This window comes from Oreochromis aureus, linkage group 8 (genome assembly GCF_013358895.1).
Source record: "Oreochromis aureus strain Israel breed Guangdong linkage group 8, ZZ_aureus, whole genome shotgun sequence".
NCBI classification, from domain to species: domain Eukaryota; kingdom Metazoa; phylum Chordata; class Actinopteri; order Cichliformes; family Cichlidae; genus Oreochromis; species Oreochromis aureus.
In genome coordinates, this window is record NC_052949.1 from 1,221,797 (window position 1) to 1,236,261 (window position 14,465).

Below are 14,465 nucleotides of genomic sequence, written 5' to 3' on the forward strand. Positions count from 1 at the left end.
ATTTACAGTGGTGTCCTTGTTAACAGCAGCATGCTCACTAATAGCGCCATGCGTGTTAACAGCGGTGTGCTCATGTAGAGTGATGTGTGCGTTAACAGCGGCATGCCCATTTCCAGTGGTGTGCTCGTTAACAGCAGTGTGCGCATTACGAGCACTGTGCGCGCTCATTTATAGCGCCATGCTTGTTAACGGGAGCACGCTCATTTATAGCGGCGTGCTCGTTAGCAGCGGCGTGCTCGTTAACAGCAGCGCGCTTTATTTGGTTAACAGATTTCAGCTCTTTAAAAGTCACATCTCTGACTTGTGTTTTAACAGGAAGTCTGTCTGCTCGCTACCAGCAGAGCGTTTCAGAGTGTATCTCACGTCCTCGACTCTCATTAGTCGTGATTCGATCCATTAATACTGAATATCTAATAGATCTAATGCAGCCTGAAGTGTTTGTGCCAGAGATGCTCGGTGCTGATAGTAAAAATGATTACACCTGGAGACGACGACAAACAGCTCATAAATGTGATGCAGTTTATTTTTCAGGGACTGCTGGATCAGATCGACTTATGGTCATTATAAAGGTTTACTCTGAGTTACAGAGAGGAGAGGACAATACCAGAGAGAGCACAGTCATTTCAAACGGACCAATCACTGTGTAGGACAGGGTCCTTTTTCTCTGGAGTCTCAGATCTGCGTGCTGACATCAAGATGACGCAGGTTTGATTCCCCAGACGGTCGTAATGTTGAGCCAATGAGAGGAGGACAGAAACGAGGCAGTAAGCGATACTCTGATATCAGAATGAAATCAAACTTCAGAAAGAGAGGAGCTGTGATCAGTGTCTGAGCGAGGACCAGGATCTGCCAGGTTTTCCTTCTGAGCAGCAGCCAGAGCAGCTCTTTTTGAACCTGAACACATCGTTCAATCAGATCAGGTCAGATATGCAAAAGTCAGACTGTCTGCTGGGACTCGTACCTGCACACAGATCATGCACCTGATCTGGTGTATTTGGTAAATGGTGGTGGGTCAGTATGAGTGTTCAGGTTCAGGTTACTTTAGAGGGCGTGGGAGCTCACGCTGTCAGTGTGGATCAGGACGCTTTCAACATGTAATCTGTTAGCCATCCCATAAACTCCAGCACTGATGCTAAGACCGAGGCGGTTGCCATGGGTACAAGTCATCCACCTGAAGTTGCTGGCAGTTACTGTGGCGATGCAGAGACTTGCTCAAACTTCCTTCAGTTTAATGAGCGGAGGTGTGAGGAAACACGAGCACACACGGATGGATTTTCTCAAACTGTATACAGAAAAGTCTCACTCCTACTCCCACACTACTCCGCTCTGCTTTCCACCTTTAAATACTATCTTTCTGAGACTAACAAATAAATTATATATTTAAATAGTAAACATACAATCTTTGTTTCTGTAAGTTTGTAATTAACAGTCTAATCGTTTAAATGGCCATAGAGCCACTGGTTTCTGGAATTAAGAAGCTTTAGCTTTGTGGCTCCTGGATGCTCTGTTACCACAGTGACCTCACAGCAGCCATATTACTGGTCATATGATGTCATTAAAAATGCTCCAAAAGGCTCAAGCAGCACAAACACGGTCCAGAGGTCCAGTGCAGCCCAGCAGACAGCTAGCTGCTACAGCCACCTGTGTCACCTGTCAATCAAAGAGGCCACGCCCCTTATAAAGCAGTTAAAAAACAGGTGTTATAAAGGATTAAATGATCCATAGAGACCAAAAAGTTTGTGCATCAGGCTGTAAACATGTTTATTTTAACATGGGACTCTATGGGCACTGACTCACTGCTGCCCCTGCTGGATGTCGGAGAAACTGCAGGTTGTGGTGCTTCAGTGCTGACTTCATGTTTCAGCTGCAGAAGCTGTAACTCAGACTGAAGATGACTCTGACCTGGTGCATTACACCACATTACCTTCTCTGTGGTGGTGTCTCAGTTGCTGTTTGCCCATTACTCTTTATTACTTTTTCCACTCCTTTATGACCTGCTGCCTGTTGCTATGGAGATACCAAGTGTTTCTGTAACCACGGAAACAACGGGAGACCCTCAGAGCAGCAGATACAATGGTCTGAGCAGAGTTTACAGTGCGAGTGTGATTCAGGGGGGCGGACGAACCGTTATTAACATCTATTTATAACTAAGCAGAACATCAGAAGCTCTACAGTGTGTGTGCTGTAAAGGTCAAAGGTCAGAGTTATTCATATTCAGAAGCACCTTCAGTCAGGTCAGAACCGTGTGATTCCAGGGCCCCGTGTGATTCCAGGGGCCTGCCTCCATTTATTTCCTCAGCAATGACGTTGCTGTCAGAGTGAATTCCTCTGCAGAGGCTTCTCCAAACACTGAATCGCTGTGAGATGCTGAGTGTGTTTACAGTTCAGTTTCAGTGTAAGGACAGAGGCAGCCAGTCCACCACTGACTTATTATCACTGGTGTTGTAAGAGTGACTCTCTGTCTGCTCCTTTGATACTGTAGAATCACCGTGAAATCAAACTGATGTGTCTAACACACTAATCACATGACCAAAGCACACCTGTCCCAGGTGAGTATCTGAGAGGAGGCGAGACTTTAAAACTGAAGCAAATGTGATTAAAGTGAGTTTTTAAAAGCAGCTGCAGTCTGACTGTAATCTGATTTCATGTGTTCACACATCTGGATCAGAGTCTGAAAATCACCTAAATCACTCTCATTTGGTCGACTCAGAACTGAAACTCCAGCAGGTCCAAAACAGATCAGGATCAGGCCTGGATGCTGCTTCGATCCATCCTGGACCTGTGGATGCTCTATCCTCACATGCTCTGTGTTCCTGTTTAAAATGGCTCACTTTCCCAAAACGATCCTGAAATATCCCAAATCAAAGACCGATTCCAACAAACTGCAGTCTCAGCAGTTTTAATGTTTACGCACTAAAATGTTTTTTTCATAGAGACACAGACAAAGTAAAAATGGACTGATGACATTTTTAACAAACTATCGTCTCCTTTAGCCCCGCCCCCTGCATACACCCACTGAACCTGCTGGAGTCCATGTGTCCACCACAGCAAACATCTGGATCCGTCACACCGTCGGCTCCAGACCACAGCTGGAAGTTTGTCGTGCTGTAAAAACTGTGGAGCGTTCAGCGTGTGCTGTCTGCAGGGAGAGGAAGTCTGAACATCAACCGCAACTCTGACAGCAGCGTGTGTGTGTGTGAGTGTGTGTATGTCTGTGTGTGTGTGGACCTCCAACTTTTTGTCGGGGCTTCCTGGTAGACCGCTTGCTGAGCAGCAGTTGCCAGGCAACACCATCCGGTTGAGCCAGTGAGCTAAGTTTTGGCATCCGTGTCTCTTGGCAACAGTGTTGGGTTCGAGGGGATTCGTTTCCGTTTGCAGAATCTTTCTGCTCGTTATCTTCACGCTCACACGGAGCTGCAGCTGCAGTTTATCTGCTTTAATCCTCTGCTTTTACACCACACGGTCAGCACGCTCTGCAGCTGCGCTTCAATTATTCACAGCGGTTTATTACACAACACAAAACAGTTGGCTCTAACGAAGACGCTTCAGCGAGAAGGTAAACCAAACTGACATCAAATGTGATGCTAAAAGGAAGTTCAGTGCTTCTTACATGAGGAAGAAATCCTCAAGGGTTCGCTCGGAAATCTTAAAAGAAAACGATTCCAGAAACTCTGAAGATCAAAGGTGCTCGGATAAAGTTTGGAAAGCCAACACGGACAGCCAGCGTCTCTGTGCATCAGCAGGTTTACAACCATCTGCTTAACAGAGTTAGCTCCAGCTGTCAGGTCCAAACAGCTCCCGTGGTCTCCACAAGCCAGGTGATGGTGCGAGTGGTGTCTGACAGCAACAAGTTCCCAGCAGCAGCGACCGTTTCAGAGTTTCTGCACGAACACCACAGGTTTTTACAAAAGTCGAAAACACAAACCAAACATCTTTGATCCACCAGCTGGGTGCTCTGCTTTTATTTGATGCACAGGGATCTGATGCTGCTCCACAGCCACACAGACCGAGTACAACTGAGAGACATTCAGAGCACTGTTAGCGAACACGGAGAGGTAAGAAACAAAGATCCCTCCGAGAGCGAGGGAGTCTGAGAGGTCCCAAAGAAACCCAGAGGAATCTGTCAGCAGCTGACAGCCTCGCTCACATCAGCACTCAGCTTCAAGGATACTGGAAGGTTGGTGGTTCGAGTCCTGACTGCACCAGTCTGCATGCCAAAGTATCCTGAGAGTGCACATGTTAGATGTGTGAATGAATGGATTTCTTCATGTTTTAAGTTGAGACATGAAATATGAAAAGTTTCTGATGTGATGGTTGTCGATCACCGTACTCAGTGTGTGTGGTGTGTGATTGCAATAAAAGGAAAGTGTTTTCCTGTGGATGATGTGAGGAGGCCACCAACATGAAACAGGTCCATCCAGCTCCCATCAGATATGACATCATTCTCACTAATGAAAACTAGACCATGGCTAATCTTTGATTCATCTGGGTGTACAGGTCAGAGGTCAGAGTTCACCTGCTCTATGTCTTTGCACTGAACTGATCTGAGGTCAGGTTTGAAGACCAACATCAGGCTGTCAGTACTCACTCTGCACTGTCGCCGTCCTGGTGCAGTTGTAGAGGATGGCGAGCTCTCCGAACACTTTGCCCGGTCCCATCGTGCACAGCTTCATCCCCTCCTTCGTCACCTCCACCTTCCCCTCTGGGCGAGAGACAGTCACACACAGCAGGACAAAGAGAGAGAGAGAACAAAGACCGTCAGTCTCAGTTTGTGTTTCTTGTTTTCTGACTCAGAGATTTGGCTGATACAGAAACAGCCTCACGAAGGACAGGTGCAGTGTGGGAAATGTAGGCTCTTTAACAGGCTGTGTTCTAACCTGCCTGACTCTGACACAGCTGCTGCTCAGCTGTTAGGGTCCTGTAGTATTATGATGTCATCAGACGACGTCTGAGTGATCATGAAAGGACGGTGAAAGACTCAGAAGCAAGGCTTTGATGGACACACCCCCTGAATTTTGGAGCTGTCTGCCGGTCAGCTCCACGCCATGCAGGGATTTTAACTACCAACCAAAACCTCGTGTAAACAGTTCAGCGTGACTGAATATCTGGTTTCCTCCTAGATCGATTTTTAACCACCTCTCAGATTCACTCTGACTCTGCGTTTCACAGTTTCTGTTTCATAAACGTCTTTAAGAGCAGGATCATCTAATCCTGTCACTTTTATTTGACTGCCGTCAGAATCACATTTACAATCAGGTCCACGATGATCAAATGATGCTCTGAGTGGAATTCTCCTGCTTTGACTCCAATCACATGCCTCATATTAAATTCCCGCCACGAGTTTCATCCATCGGCTAATGAATCTTCTGCCTTGGCTCCTCGCCACAGAACAAAACATGAAATGTTGGAAGAGTTCTGTAAGTGAGGGACGCCACAGCACCAGAACGACTCGTGTTTCTGCTTCTAACAGATCTGAATCCAAACTCAAACGACTCCAGGCCATCTGAAGACACTGAGACGCGGTCCCGTATCCTCCTCTGCTGCTCATCCATCACACACACTGACTGACAGCCACCTGAAAACTTCAGCCAATCAGGATTCAGCTGAAGGAGAGAAACACACAATGGTCTGAGATCATCCACGGGTCAGTGTGTGTGTGTGTGTGTGTGTGTGTGTGTGTTACCCCCGTTGTGTGAACCTAAATCTGGTTACACAGTCACATTACGGGGACAGAAAGCAGGCAGGACATGTTTTAAGGTCAGATTAAGTCTCCAGGAAATACACACAGGTCTGATAATGTCATGGAAACGTGACTCTGTGTGTGTGTGTGTGTGTGTGTGTGTGTGTGTGTGTGTGTGTTGTGTGTTTTCAGTTGTGTAAAATAGAAAAAGTGCTTTGTTCAGCTGCAGTGACACACTGGAAACAGAATAAACACCTCTGACTTTTACTTTTTTACGAGCAGAAACACACACACACACACACACACACACACACACACACACACACACACACACACACACACACACACACACACACACACACAGGCCACCTGTCAGGAGGATTTTACATATCAAAGTGCTGTCAGCGTTCATCAGTGAGGACACACAGTCACCTTCATGAGGCTCATTTTTAAATCAGAAGCAGACTGTTGTAATGAGGCGAGTTTCGATGAGTCTCTGTAATTATCTGATAAATAAAAGAAACTCCAGAGGGCCTCATGTCCTCCACCTAAAGATGACTAAAGATGGTATATGAATCAGTGCTCAGTAACATCCAAACGAAACCCTGAATTTCTTCTTCTTGGTCTGTTTGACCTCACAGCAGCCACGTTATTGGTCACATGATGTCATTAAAAATGGTCCAACAGCACGTCCAGAGGTCCAGTTAGCAGCTACAGCCACCTGTCAGACAAAGAGGCCACGCCCATAATGATGCATACAGGTGACGTATAAAAACATTCTCCCCTCGTACAGCTGTCATGAAGGTGGAAATTATCTGCAGAGGCCAGAACAGTTTGTGAGGCTTCCACGTCTCTGTCAGTTTGTGTGTCCCTCCGTCTGCTACTGTAACAATAATAATAATGAAAAAGCAAAGTGAAGTTAGAAATACATCAAAGTAAAACTGAGGACAGAGAGAGACGCTTTCCAGCATTTACATGCTCAGAATTCGTTCCTCAGTCTTTGTGGTAGCTTCTGTCATCTGCACAGCTTGTGACTTCATGGCGGGTTTAACACGTTACACAGGGTCATGTTAACTCAGGCCTCACTCATAATGACTGCCCTCTCTGTTTCCATCACAGCCGTTAAATCAAAGCCAGAGCTGAAAACAAAGTTGGCCCCGCAGTGCTGACATTTGAACACGAGACCAACCCGAGCGTGGGACAGAGGAGACGTCTGTTCACGCCGCTGCGTCTCACAGACACACGAGAGTCAGCTGCTGATACTCACTGAGTCTGCATTTCAGTCAAATACTGTCGATTGTACTTCACAGTACATACATATTACTTTTTTAACTGACTTCATTTGTACTTCTCTTTGTTTTTTCTTTGACTTCAGAGCGGTTGCCATGGTGATTTTACTGTAGAAACCTGAACAGGTAGAAACAGGCCGCATCATCATCATCATCATAGGCTGTTGAGGCTCAGGCTCTGGCTGCTGGGCTGGAGTCTGCTTGGCTAGCTTAGCGTTAGCATGCTGTCTGAGCAGATGTTAGCAGCATAATGCAGCTTTTTCTGTTCTGAGGCAGTTTGCACTTTAGTATCTTGCTCTTCTCCTTCTGCACAATACAAACAAAGCTAATGTCCACTCCTGTAAAGCTGGATCCCTGTAACACTCTTCCTTCTTCATGCACATAAACTGAAATCAGCTGATTGTAGCAGGAAGAAAAGAATTTCTGTGTCTATCGACCCAGCGTGCAGATAGCCAAAGAACTTATAATGCAAGTAACTACATAATTGTAACTGTATCACGTTACTGAAAAATGTAATGTGATTACAGTAATGCGTTGCACCCAGCACTGCTGGTAACATTACAGCCCCTCTGAGGGAAGCACAGTAACAGAGAGCTGGAAGTCCCAGTGAAGCTCAGAGAGCCGACGGTTCTCCGTCTGAGTGATTTCATCTGATGTCAGACACTGTTTGGCATTTAAACACTGACATTTTAAATCAATATAGATGAAGACAGATTAATGCGGTGGGAACTGTAAATGTCAGAGTGATCAGTGTCAACAACACAAACTCGTGTCATCATCATGTATGATGAAGAGTCTCCCGTCTCTTCAGGGATGCAACATGGCGTTGAGTATGAAGTGAGCTCAGAGACTCAGAGGGCTTTCATGAAGGGCTGGTTCATTTTGAGCGGATTATCTGGAGATTCAGCGACTCTGTTTCTGAGCAGCTCGGAACAAACCTTCTCCAACATATTTAATAAAAACACAAATATTCTTTTACTGATTTAGGAGAACTGAACTTCAGTTTCCTCTTACTGATAAAAACAGCACCTCTGACACAGGTGTGAACCAGCTGAGCTTCACTGGTGACTGACAAGCTGATCATGGCCAAAACCAATACTGTGTGACATTAAACAAAGGTTAGCATCATCGATTAGCTGCTGAAGTCATCTGTGAGTTATTAGTAATACTGTTAGAACGCAAGCTAGCTGTAAGTTAGCTACACGCATGAATCTGAGAATGTGAGGATGTAACATTAGCTGATGAAGTCATTTTGCTGTGTGAGTTTTTTGTCCTCATGACATGTGATGTGAGTCATGCGATGCTAATGACTAACAGCCCAACTATGTCTCCACCCGCTTTTAGAAGTGAAGGAACTTCCAGATGAGAAGTGAAACGTCTTCAGGAACCTAAAACAGGAAATCTGCCTTTCAGATGAGTTATGGTGCTGTTTGTTCAGATAGCACCATTAAAAAGAGTTTTCAGATTAAAGTTTCAGTGTTGATGCTACAAGTTACACCGCTGTCTGATTTTACAGGGATTTTAGTCATCTTCGATCCCCTAGTATTCTGATCGCAGGTGGATTTTAGAGGATTTTATTAAATCAGGAGGCTGAAGTTGCAGATCTTTCATGATTATCACTGAGCATCATTTTGTGACTGTAAAATCATCGCTACACATCAGCTCAGAGGGCGACATGTCACTGAGAAACAGCATGTTAAACAGCAGATTAACTGTTTACTTAAAGTTGTGAGGACCGCCCTAACATCCCCGCAATGCAGAGACGTCCCCATAACAACTTGGAACGAAATGTGTCCACACAGGGACAGAAAGACACACACACACATGAATTAACCCCGCTGTGCCTCGTACACACACAGAGACACACACACACACACACACCAGATGGTGGTGATTATTATGTTGAATGGTGAGATAAACACACACACACAGGAACTGAGGCTGTAATTGCAAATTATAATGATCATTAGGCTAATCTCTCTCTCTCTCTCACACACACACACACACACACACACACACACACACACACACACTGCATCACTGCTGTTTATGGACGAGCATCAGAAGCACCTGAGAAGTCCTCACGAAGCCGTCACGTCATCTTTCCTTCTTCTATCAGTTTGGTTGTAACATGAACCATGTCTCTGTCCGTGGTGCTGAAGACTGTTAATCATCATCATCTATTTTAATTATGTCATCAAATATACTTTGAAGAGGAAAATAATTAACTAAGATTCATTATTCCATAGCTTATACTGAATAATTATTCAAGAAATTCATATAGTGTGGACAATGTTCATGAACAAAACCAACTGTTACGCAGTCTTAAATAATATGAGTCATTTGTGTCAGTAAAGAGCACATAAACACGCCGCTGCTGCTTTCAGGGGAGTCTCAGAGCTCCAGAGCATCAAACAGGACCTAAGACATCAAACAGGAGAGACGTGAGCCCACGGTGTGCTCATTAGAGGAGGAATCACAGGTCAGAGCAGAGAAAAATGTTTTTACCATGTTAATAACTGAGAAGGTGGACAGAGAGTGACAGAACAACAAAAAGAAGTGCGTGGGTGAGCGACTACCGCAGAGACAAAGAGAGAGAGCTTTTTAAAAGTGATGAAAAGGACTGGCAGGTTTGTGAGCCTCACACAGCACAGTTCAGAGAAGTGGTGGACTCACACAAGACCAGCAGACACTGAACAAAATACAGCAAACACCAGGGACAACTGTACACACAGCAGGTTTAACGGCACGGTGTGAAGTAACACGAGCTTTCACAGGTGGGGTCAAAAAATGAGATACTTTATGAATATTCACATCATGCAGCTGATGCAAATGTACACTTTTATGCAGATGACACTGTTGTTTGAATGCACAGATTTACTTATGAGCCACATTCAGCAGCTTGAGTGAGGGGCTCTGCTTTAAACAACCAGATCAACAAACCAGCACGGCTCTCCACCAGTTTGTACTTCTTCACCATCTGCCTTTAAACTTCCTCTGAAACATTATATACAATTTACAAATGTCCAAATTTATATGTGTGCCTCCTGTTTCCTGTTCACTTTGAACTTCTTTGATGAATAAAAGTTTGGGGTGTTCATTAAAAAAATATTTTAATATTTTTCACACTTCTTTACGTTAAGCATTGTTTCTTTTTTACACTGATGGTTCAGAGTGTAGGCTTGGCTAATTACAAGGGAGACGGATACGATATCATAATCTCTAAAGGTTTGTTGTATAATTCTTACAGTTTACTCATCAACAGCTCCAACAGTCAGCATCAACCTGATGTGAATTCTTTTACTTCTTCTACACAGTTTAATTTATGAAGCACTTTTTGTGTGATGAAAATATCAGAATCTAAACACAAATCTAAATTTGTGTTGTTTTGTTTGGATTGTTGTTCTGTCATTGATTATACTTAGTAAGTTCTTGCTTCATACAGTGGGTTTAAACCAATGTGCTTTACAGCTAAATAAATAAATGAATCCAAGACTAAAAATTCACGCAGGATAAAATGACACTACAGGAACCCGTCCTCCATCCCAAAGACTTACACTTAAAGACACAGCACACTTTTAACATAAGCTTCAGCAGCAGGATGGTGAGCAGGAAGCAGACATTAGGGATCTGGAGTGTACAACAAATCTACCTCATATGCAGGTGTAGACCATTTAAAGGTTTAAATTAAGTGTATACTGAACTCTGCACAGAGAGCCACTGCTAACTCTGCATTGCAGAGTGAACCCTTTCCAGATCTGGTTGTTTTAGAAAGGACTTGAAAAGAACTGGTCTGGACCAAAACATTCATTTGTTTGGCAAATTTCAGGTTTGTGCCAAAGATTATCCCAAAGTTTGAACCTTTGTTAAAACTGTGAGAACCTGAAGGCCATGCAGTTTTTTATAACCAGGATTCACAGTTGTCAGTCATCTAGAGATGCTTGATGGATCATTTTGGCCTGCAGGGTCCATGTAGAAGGAAAGAAGAACAGACTCTGTGACAGACCTCTGTGGAACTCCAGTTCTGAGCTTAACATAAGATTTAGATCTTAAACCCTCGACTTCTGCTGGTGTTTCATTAGCACAGTGAGTCCAGCAGAACTAAGATAGAATCATCAGAATCAAGCAGAATATCATTTGTTAGTTTCAAAAGCGCTGACTCATAACTGTTGAAGGGCCTAAAACCTGACTGAAAGCTCTCACAGATGCTTTTTTTGTCTAAAAACGATCAATTAAAAACTTTTAGCCAAAAATGGCAGTTTGATATTACTTTTTGATAGACAGAGAAAGAGCACAAACACGTTAACATACTCTAACATGAACAATCTCTCCTACCATGACAAGAAAGCATGCAAAGAATCTCCACCTCAGCCTCACAGAGGACAGCGCCTCCTTGTGGAGCTCAAACATTAATCAGAAGAATAATCCTGAGGAGACCGTGAATGTCTGGACCACCTTCCATCGTGATTCTTGCAACAACATCTGAGACTTTTCAGTCTAAAGGTAAAAACACACGAGGTGGAAACGTGAGACTCTCAGGAACAGAAAGCAATGATCAGAGCAGCGGGCGGTGGAGCTTTCAAAGCCAAAGCTTCCCCTCAGAGAAGAAAGAACCAGAGAAGCAAACGGTTTCCAAACTGGTGCACTGGGAGCACTGGGTTAATTTAAATCTGTACAAATGGACAAACAACACAGAGTACACGAGACCTCCTTTAGTTTTTCTGATTTGTGTCTTTGATCCTGCAAACAGAAAATAATCTGCATCCACCCGACAGGCTGATGTTGAGTTGTGCTTTTAGAAACTCGTTAAAACCGTGGGAGAGTGGAGAAGAGGAGGAGGGGATCATGAAACGCTGCTAAACGAGCAGAAAGCTCTGAGCAGACATGGATTCATTACAGAAGCTGCTTCTCATTAGTCAGAGTGAAAATTGAGCTTTGTCAGAGGTACAAGCAGCCGGCTGCACGCAGAAACAGGTCTTTGTTAAAGTCAAACAAAAAGGAAGCAAAGTCTGAGGAAGCTTCAGATTTACACAAAGACGCTGTGAGAGCAGCCTGCTTTGGTTTTCCTCCAGAGCACAGCAGCTTCTTCTGATCTCACAGAGCTAGCTGTTCAGAAACGTGACGCTTGCACTGTGAAAATCTGAGATCCAGCGATTAGGGACAAGCTGGGACTGCTTCAAGCCTCAAGACATTTATTTATTAGCAATTTTCCAATCTCTATCCATCCATTTATCTTAAAGTTATAGTGTGATGTCAGTATAGTCAGCTCTGCTTTCTTACCCTCCAAATTCAAGTCCTAGTCAAAACTGGCTGCTACAGAACAAACATGTTTTAATCATTAAAGAGATACAGTAGAGTTAGACTGTACCCTTTTACCCTGCTAATGTTGTATAAAAAAACACTTAATTTTAACATATGTGAATAATTTCACCACTTTGCAATAAAATAGGAAATAAAAAATGGATACGGTGAATTAAATAGTTGCAGTACTTTACATTTTTACCCCAGAGTCACATGTATAGAGTGTGCTCAGATAGCAAAGTGAGTCTGATATGAGTCGATGAGTCAGAAAAGATCACTGCTGACTGATGACAGCTGGCTTTTGTGTCAGTAAACACAGCTGTTAGCTGCTGTTGGCTGCTGTTGGCTGCTGTTAGACTCTGTTAGCTGCTGTTAGACTCTGTTAGCTGCTGTTAGTGAAATTGTCTGTTGGATTTTGAGACGATTTGAGATTGTAATCAAGGTCTTTGAGAGATGTAAAGTGTGATTTTTAGGACACCTGAGGCTAACATTAGCTGACATCATCTTAGCTTATAACCATCTGCTTTTGCAGAGCTGGTTAAACAGCTGTGCAGAGACAGCAGGGTTCTGTGTCTAAACCACTAACAATAAGGAAAAATACAGATTATAGATTCATCTATGTAAATGAATGACTACACTGGACTTTTTTATTATTTCATATTATTTCATTTTTATATGACTTTTTTGGTCATTTTAAAAATTATTTTCCAGGAAATTTTGTTGCATTTTTCAGGGATTTTATTTCTTGAAAATTATACATTTTTTCTTGAAATAAATTATTACCTGTTTATTTTTATTTTACTTTATTTCATCACTATTTTTCTAAATTTCTATTTAATTTTTGTGATAAAATGTTTCTTTATTAATGCTTTTCTTAGACTCTGATATTTTCAGAGCTACGCAGGGCCGTGCAGTAGAGCAGCACATTAATGAGCTTCAGGCTGAGGCTCATTTCTGTCTGTCGCCTGTGTCGTTGTTCAATCCCCAAAACATTTTTCCACAGTCAGATCAGCTCATCCCAATGCTTCCTGTGGAACATGTCCACGGTAAAAAAAAAGAGTCACAAGAGACGGAAGTTGTTGTTTTATTTTATTATTATGATTCTTACGATTTTGATGAATAAAATGTGCAGCTCAAAACAATCTCACGTTTCATTGTGAGCAGAAACACCGATCAGTGTTTTACATAATGTATGAATAACGGTGCTCGCACATGTGTGGGCGGAGACACACACACACACACACACACACACACACACACACACACACACACACACACACACACACACACACATTTGGAGGCAAACTGGGATTTGAGAAAATGAAACAAAGATACTGGGAGCGTCCAGTGGTAATGGTTTGAAAAAGATTTTCAGAAAACTTGACCTCTGACCTTGAGGCTGAGGTTCACTGCAATTTGAACCTTGTCTGAAATTTTTATTAGATGCACCCATGGCATCGATCTGAAATCCCGCGTTGCCTCATTCTCGTGTTGTCGTGTTCACACCACCACAAAGCTAAAGGAACCACAGCACACATCTGTCTCAACATCAGCTGCCAACAGCATCTTTCATGCTGCTGAATGTCCGCTCAAATAAAACGATGTCATTACTGACAGGGAGGTCGACATCCTTTGCCTAACAGAGACACTTCACTCAAGCCCCTCCCCCAAGATTAGTGTACTGTCACCCTGGCTGGGTCAACACAGCTCCAGGTCATTCTGAGGTGTCTGAGCTTCTCACCTCCGTTTGCTCCTCGTCTCCAGCTACTCCTACTTGGTCACTTCAATATTCATGTCCACTCCAGCAGGTCTTCATTCACCTGAGATTTCACTGCTGGACTGTCTCAATTTCACGCTGCATGTTAAAGGTCGAACCCACAGCAGAGGTCACGCCCTCGATCTGGTTTTCTCCACCAGCACTACTCCTTCCAATCTGAAGTGGCTGGACCGTGCTGCTTCCTGTTCCTGTTCCAGTGCGTAGGCTGTGCACTAAATATACCATTACATACATGAACATTAAGGCTGTCAGTACACTGGCCCTGAACAATCTCATAGCAACCCACTTGGTCTCAGACCCACCCAACACCATGGTTGATACGCTTGCTGACCATTAGCAGTATAAACTCTCTTGTCCCCCTCAAAACTCAACCTCTCTTTTTTACCTGCCCCGCCCCATATTTCACTGCACAGCTGCC

The 14,465-nt window shown here is 43.6% G+C and overlaps 1 pseudogene; it reads right to left on the reverse strand.

Moving 5' to 3' along the window:
• The window catches only part of LOC116324062, a 59,845-nt pseudogene that overhangs the window by 25,949 nt on the left and 19,431 nt on the right, over positions 1-14,465 (reverse strand).